Below are 19,034 nucleotides of genomic sequence, written 5' to 3'. Positions count from 1 at the left end.
CACAACTTCACATACGACATGTACCACAACCAGCTCTGCATCGTGGCTGCAAGTTCTTGATACAGTATTTCAACTATCGTGTACAATTGACTACTAACTGGTATTTATCATTCTTGTGTCTATGAACTTGCTCCTCACTTCGATGGCTATAGACTCTTTCACTGTCTCTTCTTCATCGCCATCCTTATATGTTCTTAACATGTATATGTCTATGCCTACATACACATGCAAACATATTATTCTTATGACGGCCTGTCTATTATTCTGTATATATGACACACACATAATCACACATGCTAACATATCAATAAATGTTCTCTTAAACATTCTATTTGGTTGTGTCTCTTTTTCCCCTCTGGCACATATATGCATTTTTCTATTTCTATTTCTATTTATTGTATCAACTGTGTGATGTACTAAGGAGCCATTCTCGTCACCTCGCTTCACATGGATATTACAAAATTGGTGACCTGTTTCAGTTCCTTGAAACTACAAAAATGATTATAATGGGGGGAAGAGATACTCCACAAGTATCATAAACCTTCCATTCCATTATACAATAAAATAAAATTGTCCATGTATTTACACCTGCTAAAAATTTCATATCTGGAATTGAGCAGTGTGTTGGAATTATTGGATCTAAGAAGAGTATGAGATCTTTCTGCTATGCATAAGTTGCATTTCTGTTTAGGTTTTTACAAACAAATTTTATTTCAGATTGAGAGATTCTGAATATTATTGTGCTTTGTGATTCTGAATATTATTGTGCTTTCTGAATATTATTGAGTTTTGATATTATTGTAATTGAAATAGTATAGAAAAGTTACTGCTAGTCATTGCATTGCTGCAAAAAGTTTGTCATGATGATATTAGCTAGATTCAGCTGCTGCTTGTGTCTGCTCACCATGTTGTCTGCCAGTTGTCTCTGCTACCGCCCAAAGCTCTCTCTGGTTATATTGGTCACATGTGTTGCTTTTATAATGAGACTCAGAAAGGAAGATACCAAGACTGATATAAGGTGCTGGAACCTATTCCAGGTGAAGTTGTGACTGGCCAGATCCTGTTAATCATGTGGGCAATATTCTTCCCAAGTGAAATCGCAATTGGCCAGATTCACTGATCATGTGAGCAACATTCCAGCAAATCACGACATTTGAATAAATTGCTGAATATCCTCACTAGAATGGAAAAAAAAATGATGGTGGTAATTTCTCACCCCTTCTTAATCCTCACAAATCTCCAGTTCATTATTAGAAACAATGACTTATTACATAATAAAACTAGATTATTTTCCCCTGCTCAGTACTTACTCATCATCAGTTACTCACATCTCCATGAACATTTCATTTTCTTCATATGTGTGTGTGTGTGTGTGTGTGTGTGTGTGTGTGTGTGTGTGTGTGTGGTGTGTGTGTGTGTGTATGTATCATTTTATCTTTTACTTGTTTTGGTCATTGGACTGTGGCTATGAAGTGTTTTAGTCAGTACTAATGATTTTAAAGCCTGTTATATATTTTTTGCAGTTACTATTGCTGAACCTCTAAGTTATAGGGACATAAATAAACCAACACACCAACACCATTTGTCAAGCAGTGGGGGATGGCACAAACACAAACATACACACACACACCTAAATATATACACATATCTTTTTATTTTTAACTTGTTTCGGTATAAACACACAACAAACTTCTTTCAGTTTTCATCTTCTCACAAGGCTTAGGGTGGCCTGAGTCTATAGTTGAAAAAACACTTGCACAAGGTGCCATACAGTGGGACTGAAACTGGAACCATGTAGTTGGAAAGGAAACTTCTTACCACACGGCCATGACTGAACTCTTCACAAGAGCATTTGTTATGATGGAATTAGTGTCTGTTACTAAGAATAGATGGTTGTAATATATATTTATATAACAGACCTTGCACAAATGAGTCATTATATTGATACAAGCTAACATGTATATAATGCTATTGAATACAATTTCCAAGTTATATGACTTCACTGAAGTTGAATTTCAATAAAATGTCTGTTCTACTTCTCATATTACTGTAATACTATAAATCAACAATTTCACATGGCAACTTAACTACTTTATAATACCAACACTGTCTTACCCTGCACAAGAATCTTTACATGGTCGTTTGCCCCGCTAGAAACAACAGGTGGAATAATTTTGATTATAGATGTACTCAATTAGGGCTTAGTTAGGGGCTAAACAACATCAGCAACAATAGTGCAGCACATGAACATTATCATACAATACATAAACACATAAGCTTTAATACAATACAGCACTATCATACAATACATGTTAGTCTGTTGAAGCAGCCAGGATCGTTCAGTCATCTTGAAGGAATGGAAGGTGACTGATGAGTTATGCAGACTTTGTTTAAAGTGAAGAAGAGTTACATGCCATAAACCTCACTCTCTTGTCTGTGACCATCCTCAATCCAATGGCAAGACCAAGCCAAAACAATTGGGGATGGAGATACGTAGAGTGGACGATCAAGACATCTTACTTGCCTCCTCTTGCTCTCTGCACTCCACAATACCAGCATGATAATTAATCCATAGCTGAGACCTTAATGAGTGCTACTGCTCTTGGTCAGAGTAGACCAGAGAACTGTCGTGGATAAAAAGTGGTCCCATGCACATCAAAACCCTGAAACTTCCAAACTAAGACCCCATTATTGGATGCAGTTTAAAGACACACCCTGGACTAACCGTTGAATATATCACATGACATCATACAACACAAATTATATGTAATATTAATAATAAGGAAATTATTGTATACAGTGCTCAGGTGCACCACAACTTGTCAAAAGTGCATATAAAGTATATGCAGTAATGTACAAATATCTGGAAAGCAAACAGTGTATGAGTCAGATACATGCTTGAGTGTGTATGGAGGGGGGAAAATCAGGTGTAGTGTTGGCGAATCTCAGGAAGCATGGAAGTTTTTAAGGATGCAGAGCTCCGACAACTAACAACTGATGCCAGCAGTCTGTTCCATGCTTCAGCAACTCTTAGCGTGAAAAAATGTTTTCGAAAGTCATGGGAGCTGTGCTGTTTTCTGACTTTGTAAAAATAGCCTTAGATACACAATGTCTGAAAATAGATGAGAAGGGTATGGTTGGAATGCTTTTGATCATAGGTCAGCTTGATCAGGACTACATAACATCAGTGTGACACATAGTCCACTAAAATACACCACACAATTACACTGCCATACAACCATCTTAGTACTATCAACACAAGACTTGTCACTTGGATCTCTTCAACCAGATTCAAAAGCAAATCTTTAATTTGATTGGTCCCTCTCTGTAACCCATGTCACACAGACATGATGTCAACAATTTTAGTCTTTCCTGTTATTACTGCAGGAAGTGCTCTAATGAACTTTTTCTCTTAGTTCCATATCACTTTGTACCATTCCAACTGACTTGAAACTTACAGTGTCTTCATCCAAATGCTGTTATGCTTCTATGGATAAGGAACTTTTTCTAGTCATTGCCTTCTTCCTCGAACTGCCAGACTTTGGAACTCTCTATCATCCCATTGTTTTCCCCCTTCGTATAACCTGAACTCTTTCAAGTTTAAATTTAAATTCATTCCTTTCATCTTAATTTCTCCTTTTTCATAGTCCCTTACACTAAGTGGCTTTTTGCCTTGTTCAGAACTTATAAAAAAGAAAGAAATTGCAGTACTGTACTTGGAGAAGGTGGAAGCACATGGCTTAGTTGTTAGGGTGTTGAACTCATAATCATAAGATTGTTCAGTTCCTGGACCAGGCAATATATTGTGTTCTTGAGGAAATCACTTCATTTCACATTGCTCCAGTCCACTCAGCTGGCAAAAATGAGTAATCTTGTGACGGATCAGTGTCCTGTCCAGGTTTCCATATGCCATGGAAACTGGGAAACCAGCCCTTAAGAGTTGGTACGACTCAAGAAGGAAACTTTAGTTTAACTTTACTTTGAGAAGCAACAATAACTTTCTTTCTCTCAATGAAAATTAATTAACACAAATTAGTACAAATTTTCTTGACTCTAATTAACAACACAAATTCTTTTATTTCATTTATTTTTTTCTTGGATTCCACATGCTTGAGAGTTCCAGTTATCTGAGCACTGGATTAGCAGGAGTTTACTGTACAGTACACAAGCTGAGAGTCTAACATTGGTCCACATTTGTATTGTAGCAACAGCTAAGCTAGTGTTGGGACTGGCAATAAATTGAGAAGAATGAGAAAATTGATTAAACTATATCAGTTTGATCTAGAATTCATGTCACAATGATGTTTGACTCCTATGCATGGAGAATAATTAATGTATAAACTGGTTTCAGCTGTAAATTTTATTCCATTTCATTTTCCATTTTCCTGAAATGTTTCCTTCTATTTTATAGAGAACATCGGTTTAAAACGGGAAAAGTAAAAGAAAGAGTAAAGAAAAAAAGAAAGAAAGATCAGGTGATAATCAATAATAACTGTCTAAATATGATGAGATGTTTAAAAATAGTTTATCTAACAGACAAATGATGATGGTGGTAATGGTGATGGTGGTGGTGGTGGTGGTGGTGGTGGTGGTGGTGGTGGTGGTGGTGGTGGTGGTAGTAGTAGTAGTAGTAGTAGTAGTAGTAGTGGCAGCTGCAGTAGTAGTAGTAGTAATGGGCGTTGGTGGATGTATCTAGGTGAGGGGGTTTGCAGCAATGTTGGTGGTGATGAATATGTATTTGATGATGAGAATGCTAATGGAGGTGGGCGGCAGCACTGGTGGTGGTGGTGGTGGTGGTGGTGGTGATGGTTGCAGTGGTGGTAATAGGGAATCTGGTTATACTAAGTATATTGTTATTGATTAACATAAAATATTCATTTTTATATTTATTACTTTATTCTAATCACTGATGGTAGTGTCATTGTTGTTGCTGTTTTTGTTAGGATGGTGGACAGCAAGATTGGTAGATTTTCTGATAAGATAGCTTGCAGTATTTAGTTACATTCCTTTATGTTCCAAGTTTCAAATTAGAACCAACTTTGTCTTAACCCTTTGCCTGTCTAAAGCATTTTCATAAGTTTGTCCTAAACGTCAATGCTTGTTCACAAGCTTAGAGTTAGCCCCTGTTTCCTACGTTTTCAGTAATATAAAGCTTTCCTTTCCTAGATCCATGGAGGTGCAATGGCCCAGTGGTTAGGGCAGCGGACTCTCGGTTGGAAGATCGCGGTTTCAATTCCCAAACTGGGCGTTGTGTGTGTTTATTGAGTGAAAATGCCTAAAAGCTCCACGAGGCTCCAGCAGGGGATGGTGGTGACCCCTGTTGTACTCTTTCGCCACAACTTTCTCTCACTCTCTCTTCCTGTTTCTTGAGTAACGCTGCAATGGACTGGCATCCTGTCCAGCTGGGGGGGGGGGAACACATATGCCACAGAAACCGGGAAACTGGGCTAATGAGCCTGGCTAGGCTTGATAAGGGCGACGTTTGCATAGATTCCAAGTTATTCTGATGGTTGGAAAAAAAATTGGGAATGTGTATTGTATATGATGCACATGTGATATGCTGGACAGGCGCAAAGGGTTAAATCTTTAGGTGGTGGTGGTGGTGGTGAAGAAGAGATTCAGTGAAATAAGCATCACTCAAGTACTGGAATCAATTGAATTGATGACACCCACAACCATCCCAAATTCAAGACCTTGTGCCATTATTAGACACCATTGTTATTGTTGTTGTACTTGTTATAATATTATAATTATTGCATGGGATAGCGAATTACAGAAATGTAATTACTGATATAAAGTTTTCGATTTGTCATTGTCAGCAACAATTTGAAGGAGAGGTTTTGTCAGTTCTGTGGTAAAACATTTTTTCTTAATAGATATTGATTAAATATTTTTTGCTTTGTGTTTATATTTTCTTCATTCATTTTTCTTTCTTTCTTTCTTCTTTTTTGAGTCTTTTTTTTTGTATTCTAGATATAGATGTTAGTTCTTAGAGCTATCAATGTCTAATCAAAATAAATAGCACCAGAAACAGTTTGTTTGGCCAGAATTGATTTATTCAAATCTGTGCGCTGAAGCATAACATCCAAATTATTGGCAGCTACAAGTCTACTGTTTATGGAAAGCATGATGGGAATATTTATTAGAAACAATCAAATTTAAATTTTTTTAATGTGTTTCTATTTTGAGAGTGAATATAATCTTCTATCTTCTCTTATTTTGCTTTATTTTGGAGGAATTTTCACAGACGGTCCTCTTGTTGTAGCAGTAATTGGTATGCTATAAAACAGAGCTAACATACCATTTCTTTTGCAATGTTGTAGTTGCATTATGGCAACTGAAATTCTTTTGAAGTGTTTCTATTCTGAGAGTGAATGTAATCTATCTTCCTTTGTTTTGCTTTATTTTGGAGAAATCTTTCACAGACAGTCCTCTTATTGTAACAGAAATTTGTACAGTATGAAACTTAAACTTGGCATCACACACTATTTCTCTTACAATGGTGTAAGTACATTATGGCATTTGATATGATATAGAATTGCAGGATCTGGATTTGTATTGATTAGAGAAGACGATGAGGAATTTAGGTAAAATTATATGGTCTTTAGTTTATTTTCTCCAATCCAAAGAATCCACAAAAGATAAACAAAATAGGTTCCTTTAGGGAAAGTAACGTAATATTTTTATCTTGTGTCCCGCACCTTTAGATATCATTGTTATTCCTTCTGTATTTGACATATTGCTGCTATTTGTCCCCTCTTTTACCCTTTCTGGAAAAGTTGTAGAGCACCTGACCATTGCCAGCAAAAAATTCTTTAGAATCATTAGAACATCAGACAAAATGCCTTGGACATACGAAGGTGGTATCAAAAAGTTGCCGGACTAGTTCTGTAGCACACCAACAGATGGCAGCACACAGTTGTGCACTCAGTGAGAGCTAATAATCACCTTCATAAGGCAGTGTACTGAGTAACTTCACTGTGTTTATTTCACAAGTTGTGAAATTATGTTTCTTATTTCTTTATTACCCACAAGGGGTTAAACATAGAGGGGACAAACAATGACAAACAAAGGAATTGAGTTAATTACCTCGACCCCAGTGCGTAACTGGTACTTATTTAATCGACCCTGAAAGGATGAAAAGCAAAGTCGACCTCAGTGGAATTTGAACTCAGAATGTAACGGCAGACAAAATACCGCTAAGCATTTTGCCAGGTGTGCTAACGTTCCTGCCCACTCGCCGCCTTAAGTTGTGAAATTTATGTTTCCGTGATCACATTTATACTGTAGTCTGCGATTTTGTCATGGACAGGAACAAAGAGCCAACGTGATATTTTGTGTTAAATGTGGGAAGTCTGCTACAGAGACATTGAGCATAATTCAGCAAGCTTACAGTGATGAGGCAATGGGTTGTATACAATGTTTTGAGTGGCACAAATGCTTCAAAACCAGAAGAACATCCCTGGAAGACGATGAGTGATCTGGAAGACCTACTACGAGCATCACCCCAGGAAATGTGGTATTGTGCATTGAGAATTCATCTCCCAGGGCCAGAGGATCAATTGAGAGTTCTACTGCAACGTTTTGAAGTGTTTGAGGGAGGATATTCAGCAAAAGCATCTTGTCACCGAGCTCTCCTCACTTGAGAGTTTCTCACCAAAAACCACATGGTATCACTTCTGCACCTGCCCTATTCACCAGATTTAGTACCCTCAGACATATTCACACACATACATTCACACACACACACACACACACACGCATACACAAACAAACATACATATGAAGGGCTTCCATACAGTTTCAGTCAACCAAATTCATTCACAAGGTATTGGTCAGCCCAGAATAATAAAAGACACTTGTCCAAGACACTTGTCCAAGGTGCCAGGTTGTAAGACTGAACCTGAAACCACATGGTTACAAAATGATCTTCTTAATCAAGCCCTTGAGAGAGGCATGAATGTCATATTTGCATTTCCTTCTCATTTAGAATATAGACCTTTTGTTCATAATTAAAAAAAAAAACTCAATATTTTTTTTTTTAATTCTGTTGTATCTAGACAAAAGCATGGCTGTATGGTAAGAAAATTGCTTCTCTACCACATGATTCCGAGTTCAGTTCCACTATGTAGCACCTTGGGCAATTGTCTTCTACTATAGCCTTGGGCTGACCAAAACCTTCTGAGTGAATTTGGTAGACTGAAACTGAAAGAAGCCCATCATGTGTGTGTGTGTGGTGTGTGTGTGTGTGTGTCTTTATGTCTGTATTTATACCCCACCACTGTTTAACAACCAGTGGTGGTGTGTTTACGTTCCTATAACTTAGCAGTTCAACAATAGAGACTGATAGAATAAGTACTAAGCTTAAAAGGAAAAAAAATAGGCACTGGGATTGATGCATTCAGCTAGAAATTATTCAAGGTGGTGTCCTAGCATGGCCACAGTCTAATGACTGAAACAAGTAACAGATAAGAAATCTACTTTTATTATATGTAATTGAACAATGAAATCTGGAAACCACAGAAATGTTGTGATAGATAATAAATAAGTAAATACATAAAATAAGATAACTTCAGCAGGCAGAGGTCTGCTTGAAATATCAGAACTAGCATCTCCCTATATGTACGTGACATTGACTTATTTTAAGAATTTTATATCTTATAGCTTCACTTGTCTCTTTATATCATGATTTATATCCCATTTCATCCATGTTTGTCTTTACTACTTACTGCAGCCAGTAAACAATTAGAATATTTAAGACCAGAAGAAGTTTCTTTGGAAGGAAGGAGTCAAAAACGTCAGTCATAACATTATCTATTTAATAGAGGTTTACAACAGCTTATTAATAAGCCTGGCATTGACAGACACTCTGTGATGTTTTGTTGTTTTTACCCTTTTCATTTATCTATAGACACCATAGCATTAATTATAAATGCTACTTTACTGAATAATTGTGACAAGTGGTTAATAATTATTCTAAAATGATGCTATCTTGTTGATGTCTGTCTGTGAGGAAAGCATAAACACAATGTTGTTTTTATTGGCAGAATCTTAAGAACATCAGACAAAATGCCTTATAATATTTCCTTCAGCTCTTTATGCTCAGAATTCAAAACCCCTCAAGGTCAACGTTGCCGGTCATTACTCTTAGGTCAATAGATGTTGATGTAACTAACAATTCACCCCTCTCTTCAGAATTGCTAGCTTTGTGCAGTGGTGAACTGGTGAAATCATTAGATCATGAGAAAAAGATTTCAGTTATCTATGTTCTGAGTTCAAATTCTAGCAATGCTTTTCATTTATTCAGGGTCAATAAAATAAGTACCAGTCAAGCACTAGGGTTACTGTAGTCAACTACCCTCCTCTCCCTAAAATTTCAGACCTTGTGTCTATAGTAGAAAAATCATCATCATCATCATTATTTCATTGTCTTTGCACAGCTTCTAACACTGGAGATGTGCTATGGTGCCAGTTGTTCACTACCAGTGAACTAAGGTAACACCCCTTATTTTTTGAGTACTATCTGGAGTATTCAAGTGGTTCCAAGCAGTGCTGTTTTCTGCAAGTGCTCCACCCTTATTGCAGCCCCTATTTGTTCCATGTACTTCTCAAGATTTTTATTCACTGTTCCCAGAGCTCCAACAATTATTGGTACTACCACCATATTTTTCAGCAACCACTACTGCTTAACCTTCCATGCTAACCTATCATATCTATCGACTTTTCTTCCTTCCGTATTGTGTATCTTGTTGTCAGCTGGGCATGCTATATCTATGATCCAGCATCGTTTGCTTTCTTTCTCAATTAACACTATGTCTGGTTTCCTATTCTCTATCTCATGGTCCCACTGAATCATAAAATCCCATAGGATCTTTGCATTATCATTTTTGATGATGCCTTTGGGTTTATGTTCATACCACTTTTTCGCTCTGTTACAAAGTATCTATTACTATATTGTCATGACATCTCTTATATTCTTTCTGGGATAGTGGCATACATTGACTGGCAATATTCCATATGGTTTCACCACTTTGCCCACAAATTCTGCACTTATTACTTTCTGATGTGTTGTCTACTCTGTATTTGATGTAATTGGTTCTTAATGCTTGCTCTTGGGCAGTCATCTTTACCATAAAGTTTGAAGTCATCCATGAATAAAAAGTGGTTTGACATTTTGTTGGCAGCTCTTGAATTCTGTTCATATGGCAGGACTCCATTTTCTCCAGATTCCATACACTGACTCTGTGACAATTTCAGTCACTAATTTCCACATAACTAGCAAGCAGGATATTGGCCTGTAATTGTCTACCATGTTGCCTTTTTCACTGTTTTTTAAGCACAGCACTACCCATTGTCAACCGCTCTGGTGTTATTTGGTCAGCATTTAACAAGGTGTTTGAGTTGTGCAGCTATTTATGCACAACATTCACCAAATCTTTTGATCCAGTAGCCTTGAACTCCATCTGATCCTGGGACCTTCCAGTTGCCCATTTTTTTGCTGATTTCCTTCACTTCCCTAACTGAAATGACTAGTTCTGCCTGTTTTTGACAGACTACTGTTTGTTTCAGTTCTTGCAACCATTCAGCATCCTTCTTGTCTTTGCTCCAGATGTCACTCCAAAACCTTTGACTTTCAATGTTATCTGGTATCAACTTTTCATCTGTACACTCTCCACATATTTATGTATAGAATCTCTTCTGATCTACTCTGAATAACCTATTCTACTGATATATCTTCATTCTTTGGTTGTATCTTACCATCTTTGCTTTCTTTGCAATGAGGTGTTGTTTCAGTTCCTCCATTACCACTTTCAGGCTCTTTCATTCAATATCATACTTCCTGTTCAGTTCCCTGTATTTGTGTTCACTTTTAAGTTCCCCCTTCTCTTTTCAGCCTAACACAGAAATGTCCTTTGAGAGCATATCTAACTCTGACTGTATTCTTCTTTTCCACCATGGATTTTTTTCTTTTGTCACTCCCATTATATTTCTTTTTCTTGACATCAACACCCACATTTTCTACAACAACAATACTTGCCTTGATCAAATTATTTGATATTTTTTGTTCTGATGTATTTCAGAATTTCATTCACATTTTTTGTTTTTTGGTTCAATTTCCACTGATCAACCTTTTTAAACTTGCAAATAATGTTGCTATCACTCTTCTGTAGCCTTGCCTTTATTCTGTTGTAGATTGACTTTCGCCCATCTGTCATGTTACCATTAGTTTTATTGTTTTCTTCCAGACCATCGATATGTCTCTAACCGAGCAAGCTATCACTGTTTCTTTCCTGTGGTTTATTAGAGATCTCACCTCTGTCTTCTGCTATGAGATTACTTTTATCACTAAGGACTGTATTTTCATCATTTCTTCTGCTGCTGTTTTCCAGTACCTGCCTTTTGATAGCTTCAATCTCTACCTCAGTGAACCAACAATTTTTTCTTATTGCTCTAGCTTGATCACATAATTTCTGTTCCCTGAGTTGAAACAATTCTCTTTCTCACCATTGATCATACATATGCTGTTGGTATCCCCTAATATGAGCAACATTTTTGTCTGCAGGGTTACTCACTCCATGACCACACCATTGACTTGTTTGTTCCATCTATGCTATGTGTGCTGGTCCCTTGCTGGATAACGACAGGCTGGAGTCAGACCAATATCTCTAAGCCTGCTGGGTGCAACACTGTTACCATTAAGGGCTTCAGTTTCATTACCACTGTTATTCTCAATATTTTGTTTTTTCATTATCACTCATATGAGGTAGCAATTATCAGGTTGCGCAATTACATGTTTTTATTGTGACACCATCACTAGATGTATCATCAATCAGGAGATGGGGATATTCCAACTGCTCCCTTTCATTATTATTATTATTATTATCATCACTGATATTATTATTTTCATATTTTTACTATATGTCATTGTTAATATTTCCTCTGATCCAACATGAGTTTTGGCTAAATTATTATTATTATTATTATTATTATTATTATTATTATTATTATTATTATTATTATTATTATTATTATTATTTTCATTTATTATTAAAAGGTATTATTAAATGTTTAGTTTCAACTTTTGTCTTGTACTTGAGATAATCATAAATATGTGAGGAATAGTAGGAGGAAGAGTAGCAGCTTGGTGAATAGACCAAATTCTACAGGTCTGTAAATAGATTTGGCAGATGGTGAAGAGGGCAGTAATGGACATTCCTGTGCTATAAGGAGACAAAAGAGGCCCCACACCCTTGGGGTCAGCAGAGGTCAAATGTGTTACCTTGTGCTATTTTTAATAACTGATAGAAAAATAATATATATATATGTGTGTGTGTGTGTGTGTGTGTGTGTGTGTGTGTGTGGTGTGTGTATGCATATGTATATATACTGATGTTCACATAGTTGAATTTTTGAATTCCTGAATTTTTTTTATTTTATATGTTTTACTGTGGTTTACAGTTTTTGTAATTATGCAGTTTATATATATTGGCAGATGCTTACCTCCTAAATTTTTTTATTGTGCATTTAATTTTGTTACGTAAACATGTAAACTTATCATCATTATCATTATTATTATTATTATTATCATCATCATCATCATCATCATCATCATCATCATCATCATTATTATTATTGCTGTTGTTGTTGTTGTTACTATTATTATTATTATTATTATTATTATTATTATTATTATTATTATTATTACCTCCACCTTAGTGAAGGCAGAGGTATTGTTTTCAGTCATGTTTGTTTGTTTGTCCATTGACAAAATATCTCAAGGACCGCTGGATGGATTCAGATGAAACTTTCAGGGATGTTTGTCCTTGTGACTGGCATGAACTGATTAGATTTTGGGATTGATCTGGTACAGGACAAGGATTCTGGATTATTTTTCTAGTTATTTTTACTTAATTTTTGAGAGCAGTTGGGTTTATTTTTAGCATTCTCATTTCTGAGAACAGCCGAGTTTATTTCAGATATTCTCATTTTAAAATCCTCTCCAGCTAATCATTGAGAGGGCGTTGGTGTTGCCTTGGCGGATGTTTGTACTGAGTGATCTTGTTATTATTATTATCATTTTTATTTCAGGTATTGCTGTAATTCTTGGAGTATTGCATGTGTAGTTGGCTTGCTACCTGCAGCCTATGGTACCATGCTATCTGTTCTTTTTAACTATTTGATTATCATCATCATCATCATCATCATTATTATGAAGACAGCAAGCTGGCCGAATTGTTAGCATGCCAGGCAAAATGCTCAACAACATTTCATCCATCCTCAACAATATTCAACACATCTTTGGTGCACAAAACACTACTGCAGATGCACTGGCCCATCTGTCAATTAATTCTTTATCATCCACTGTGGATATCAACCTCAATGTTTTGTCCTCTGAGCAACCTCCTCAGGACTCAATCAAGATATCTTCTCCTGAACTTGTGACTTTCAAATTCAAATATTTGCCTGTGCCAACCACTGACAAGCATGTTTTGTGTGATGTATCAACAGATTCTCTTCGTCCCTTCATCCCAGAGACAAGCTGTGTTCGAAGCCCAGCATAATCTATCGTATCCTGGAGCCTCAGCCTCAGTGAAGCTCATTACAGCTAGTTTCTTCTGGCCAACATGAGACATGATGTCACTGACTGGTCTCACTCTTGCCTCTACTGCCAAAGGTCAAAGGTGCATAAACACATTCATGCCCCTCTCGGCACCTTCAGCACACCAGATGCATGCTTCCCTCACATCCACATTGGTCTTGTTGGACCCTGGCCCATCAGATTGTATATATATATATAAGTGCCTGTCATTTTCTCATTCTTGTATACTTACCTTTTCTTGCATTTGTAATATTGCTTTTCTTGATGTATTCATGTTTTACCCTTGTTTGAACATTTCTTTCTGCATTTTTCTTCCATTTTTTTTCTTGCTGCATTACTGTTGCTTGTATCAACTTGTAGTCTGAGCAGAGGGGGTACTGCAGCATATGAAAAAAGTTATTTTAGTTGTCATGTCATAGCACAGTTGTGTTATGGCATCCTCCTGGGTCCATATGAATACTAAAGGCAGTTCTCTACCTATGAAGTGAAGTTAGCAGAAAAATGGCAGACCATCAACATCGCTTCTTCATCATGGACAGTTTTTCACACCAACTTCATGCAGCAAACTTTGAATTACATTGGCTCTCAACTTGTCACATCATGAACAGCCTATTTCATCTATGCCAACTTTGCTCCATGAAATTTTGGATGACATCAGCTCACTACTCTGATCATGTTATGAGCAGTATATTTTTGTTTACGCTAGCTCCATTCCTTTTAGCTTATAATGACTCCCAACTGAATCCATATCTCAAATGTAAGTTATAACGCTTTCTCTGATCATGCACACATACACTTACTGCTTGTCAGCTCTCATTAATGAGAAATATTTTTCTTTAAAATTTGCCTTCTGATATTTGCCTCTTACCAACTTTCATATTAGTGACCACGCTCACTAAATTGGTGATACTATAATTGGACATGCACTAAAGTACTAGGCGATCTGTTCTTTTCAACTATCTAATTATTATTATTATTATTATTATTATTATTATTACTTTTTTTTTCTTCTTTCAAATTTGCTTCCATTCCTTGCCGAGTGTCTTCCCGACTCCTAGGGCAAAGAAACTCATAGTATACATTGGTAGGCCATTAAACCAAACTCAGTAGTTCGTTCATTTTTTTTTTTTTTTAAGTTAAATTAAAATACATGAGCAGCAACAGTTCTCACATCGACAATGCTCTTCTCAATACATGTGATGTACCAGTTAAGACAATCTTTTGCACTTCTTGCAGGGATGGTAAGCCAGGGATCATTCTCATATAATTTTCGGTTCCCTTCTTGATCATTCCTAGTGCTCTTACGATCACTGGTATTGTAACCGCCTTGAGATGCCACATTTTCTCAATTTCAATGAGTAGGTCTTTATATTTTCTGAGCTTGTCAAACTCTTTCGCTGAGACATTATGATCACAGGGGATGCTCATGTCGATCAATAAGCAAACTTTATTGTTTTGGTCTTTCACAACAATATCTGGTTTATTGGCCTTGATGGTTCGGTCTGTATGTACTGGAAAGTCCCACAGAATGGTTACATTTTCTCCTTCAGTTACAGCCTCAGGGTGGTGATTATACCACTTGTCGGCAGTTTTGATATTGTAATGTCGACTTATTAGCCAGTGGAGATATTGGCCAACTCTGTCATGTCTTAATTTATACTCCACTGGTGCTAAGACTTTACATCCAGAGATTAGGTGGTCCACTGTTTCAATCATGTCGTTGCAGAATCGGCATTTTGGGTCTGCTCCATTTTTCATCACATTGGCCTGGTAGTTCCGGGTTAATAGGCTTTGATCTTGAGCAGCCAGGATGAAACCTTCGCTCTCTGCTTTTAGCCCTGAGCTCCGTAGCCACTGATGGGTTTGCTTCTGGTCAACATCAGCTTGTTTGCTGTGGGTCACATATTTGCCATGCAGAGGTTTCTCCTCCCACCTATCAGCCAATTGCTTGTGCGCTTTTTTCATTGCCATCATTTTCACCTTCTTTGCAACAATAGTTGCCATACTTCCCTCGGGTTGTTCAGTTTGGGTATCCTGCACGAGATCAATAGCAAATTTTTTGCTTTCCTTTATGATAGAATGAAGCTTCTTTCGTCTCTCGTGATTTTCCACGAGCTTTAGCATCCAGTCATTCGATATTTCGAGATATTTGGCCAGTCCAATTGTGGTTGTTTTGTAAGCTAGTTCAAATTGGATCAGGCCTCGACCTCCTTGGGCTCTGGGAAGGTAAAGGCGATCTACATCTGCCTTTGGGTGGTGCATCCTATTACAACTCAGCAGCTTGCGTATTTTCCTATCTATATTCTTTACTTCACTCATATTCCAGTTCAACACATTGTAGCTATAAGTAACAACTGGAACTGCTAAGGAATTTATAGCTAACACCTTGTTACGTGCATTTAGTTCAGATTTCAGGACTGCACGAACTCTCCTATAACATTCCTTCCTGATTTTCTCTTTCATGCTTGCATGCTGAATACCAGAACCTTCATTTATCCCTAAATATTTGTATGTTTGTTCTTGCTCAAGCTCTCTTATGACTGTGTCAACATCTAACACGACTGAATTTGTGGTCTTCACTTTCCCTTCCTGGAAAATGGCCTTGGCACACTTCTCAAGTCCAAACTCCATCCCAATGTCATCGCTGAATGCTTTCACTGTGCGCAATAGGCCTTCAAGTTCATTATTGTCTTTACCATAAAGTTTTAAGTCATCCATATAAAATAGATGGCTTATTTTTTTATTGGCAATTTTATACCCATACCCTGTTCTGTTTAATTCACTTGTAAGGGGTATTAGGGCTATGCAGAATATTAAAGGTGAAAGTGAGTCACCTTGAAAAATTCCACAGTTGATGTTTATATTTTCTGAGGCAAGTACTCCATTAGAGTGGTATAATTGGAGATTCGTATTCCACAACGACATATTGTGCTTCAGGAAGTTTGAAATCACAGGGGAAATTTTGAAGATGTCCAGCGATCTCAAGATCCATGGATGCGGTATACTGTCAAAGGCCTTTTTATAGTCAATCCATGCGGTGCTGAGATTTCTGCGCTTGTGACAGTTCTCAAGGATCATACGGTTGATTAGCAGTTGATCTTTGCATCCGTAAGAGCCTCGGCGGCACCTTTTTGTTCAATGGGGAAAATATCGTTCTTCTCCATGAATGCATATGTGTTCTCCGCCAGGATAGATGTTAGGATTTTATACGTGGTGGATAGACAGGTTATAGGCCGATAGTTTTTTGGAAGGTTGGTTTCGTTATTCTTTGGGAGTAGGTAAGTAATGCCACTTGCTAACCATTCAGGTGTTTTCTTTGGGTCTCTCATAATTCCATTGAGCAGCTGAACTAGCTTACCGTGTGTGCATGGGAGCGATGCGAGCCAGAAATTCGGCACCCTATCTTTACCGGGGGATTTCCAATTATGGGCCTTCGTGAGTGCCTTTCTTAGGTCTGCTATTGTGATGTCTTCCCATGCTTGTTGTTGTAAATTTTGGTAGGATCCTTCAGTTTGTATAATCCGGTCTGCATTTATGTGTACGTCTTCTTGTCACTCCAAATCCTTTTCCAAAAGTTTTGAACTTCTTCCATGGGAGGGGGGTCTTTAACGGTTACTTTCTCCTTCCCTATTTCTCTGTAGAATTTTTTGGCATTGGATGTGAACAGCTTATTTTGCTTGTAAAACTTGTTTCTCTTCTCAAATCTTCGTATTCTTTGGGCTTTTGCTTGGACTTTTTGTTCAGCGTTTCTTTTATTGATATCAGTTCTTCTCTTGGTGAGGATCCAAATTTTCTCTTCATCTTTCTTCCTGTTCTGGATCTTACATCATTTCCACATATTAGTTCATTTAATATTGATATTTCCCCTCATGAATTCAATCTCTTTTTCAATTTTACTTCTCCAGGTTTGATTTCTTCCCAGGTTTTGTTTTCTTTGTTTTTTGGGGGGCATACAGCTGGTTTCAATTGCCCTAGCAGAAGCGTAAATAATTTCATTTAACTCAGTAAAATCAGGTTTTAATTCTCGTATTATTTCATTTGTTACATAGTTGCCAATTTGGATTTGTTTTTTATTTTGGTTTGTATTTGAGAGTTTATGAAGTGGTTCTCTATCATTCATACTTGTATGTCTTACAACTTCAAGCGTATTCAGGATTTTCTGCCTCATTTCTGCCATAGACTCTCTGTGTTCTTCAGCAAATGTGAGATCTTCAGTTACTGTTGTTTTTTTTTCGTTTTCCTGGCTATCTTTAACAGGTACAATAGAATTCTTGTATCTTCAGGCCTTTGCGTACTTTGGTCAGATGGCAGTCTTTCAATAAGCCTCGTGGCGGGCTATACTGTTCATCTGATTCTTCATTTCCTTTGTGTCTTATATTTATGTCATTTTCCGTTGCGTGCTTGATCGCGCTTATTTCACTGTCTGTGAGTCTGTTATTTCTAAGGATATCCCTCCTCACATTTGCTAATTTGTTCTCGTCCAAATAGGGCCTACTGTCTTGATTCCGTGTTCTCCATATACTGTAAGAGTTTGCGGTGTGTCTCTCTTGAGATGGCCTACCTAATGCATAGTAATAAGCGTATATTACTTCTTTATACTCTTCTCGGGTCCATTTGTTCCGCTTACATTTTTCTTTCTGTGGTGGTTGTGGTGGTGAACTTGGAGGGCTCGAGTTGGGGGATTTCCCATTCAAGTGACCATCCATGTCCGTATTCGGAGAAAAGTTTGTGCCAGTTGATGACTTTTCGATCCCTGGCTGGCTCTTCCCTGGGGGCCGCGCTTCCAGATTAACCATAGGACAAGCGATTTGGCATACTGATTTAGTTTTCCTTTTAGTTTCCAAAAACATTTTGGTGCTACGATAATGTTATCATTTTTTAGCTTTGATTGGCTCGTGGGGAGACGGCCATCATTGCCGTTACAATTATAATCGTACCATTATAGCAGCCGTAGTCGGCTTATTATTGTTATTATCATCACCATTATTATCACTATCATCATTATCACCACCATTACCATCATCATTATCATCATCACCATCACCACCATCATCATCAATGATATTGTTTTATGTGTAGTCACAGCAGTATCTTATTATTGTTATTTTTGTTTTTTATCATTATCACCATCACAGTAGTGTCTGTCTGTCTCATTGGCTGGCTTGGTGGTTGGCTGGCTGACTGTCTTCAATGCCAGAGTTCTTGCCTGTCAAATAATACTTTCATATTTGGTTAACAATAGAGCCATGGTGAGGTTTGTGTTGGTTGAACTCTTTGAGTGTGTGTGTGTGAGTAGATAGATAGATAGATTATCAGCACAATTACTATCATTATTATCATCATCACCATCACCATCAGTGATATTTTTTTTTTTTTTTTTTTTTTAGGTGGGGTCCTATCGGTCAAAAAAAGTTCAGATGTTTACTACTAGTAG

This window comes from Octopus sinensis, linkage group LG1, assembly GCF_006345805.1.
Source record: "Octopus sinensis linkage group LG1, ASM634580v1, whole genome shotgun sequence".
NCBI lineage: Eukaryota > Metazoa > Mollusca > Cephalopoda > Octopoda > Octopodidae > Octopus > Octopus sinensis.
The sequence above is the reverse complement of the archived record's forward strand: the minus strand, read 5'-3'. Positions refer to the sequence as shown.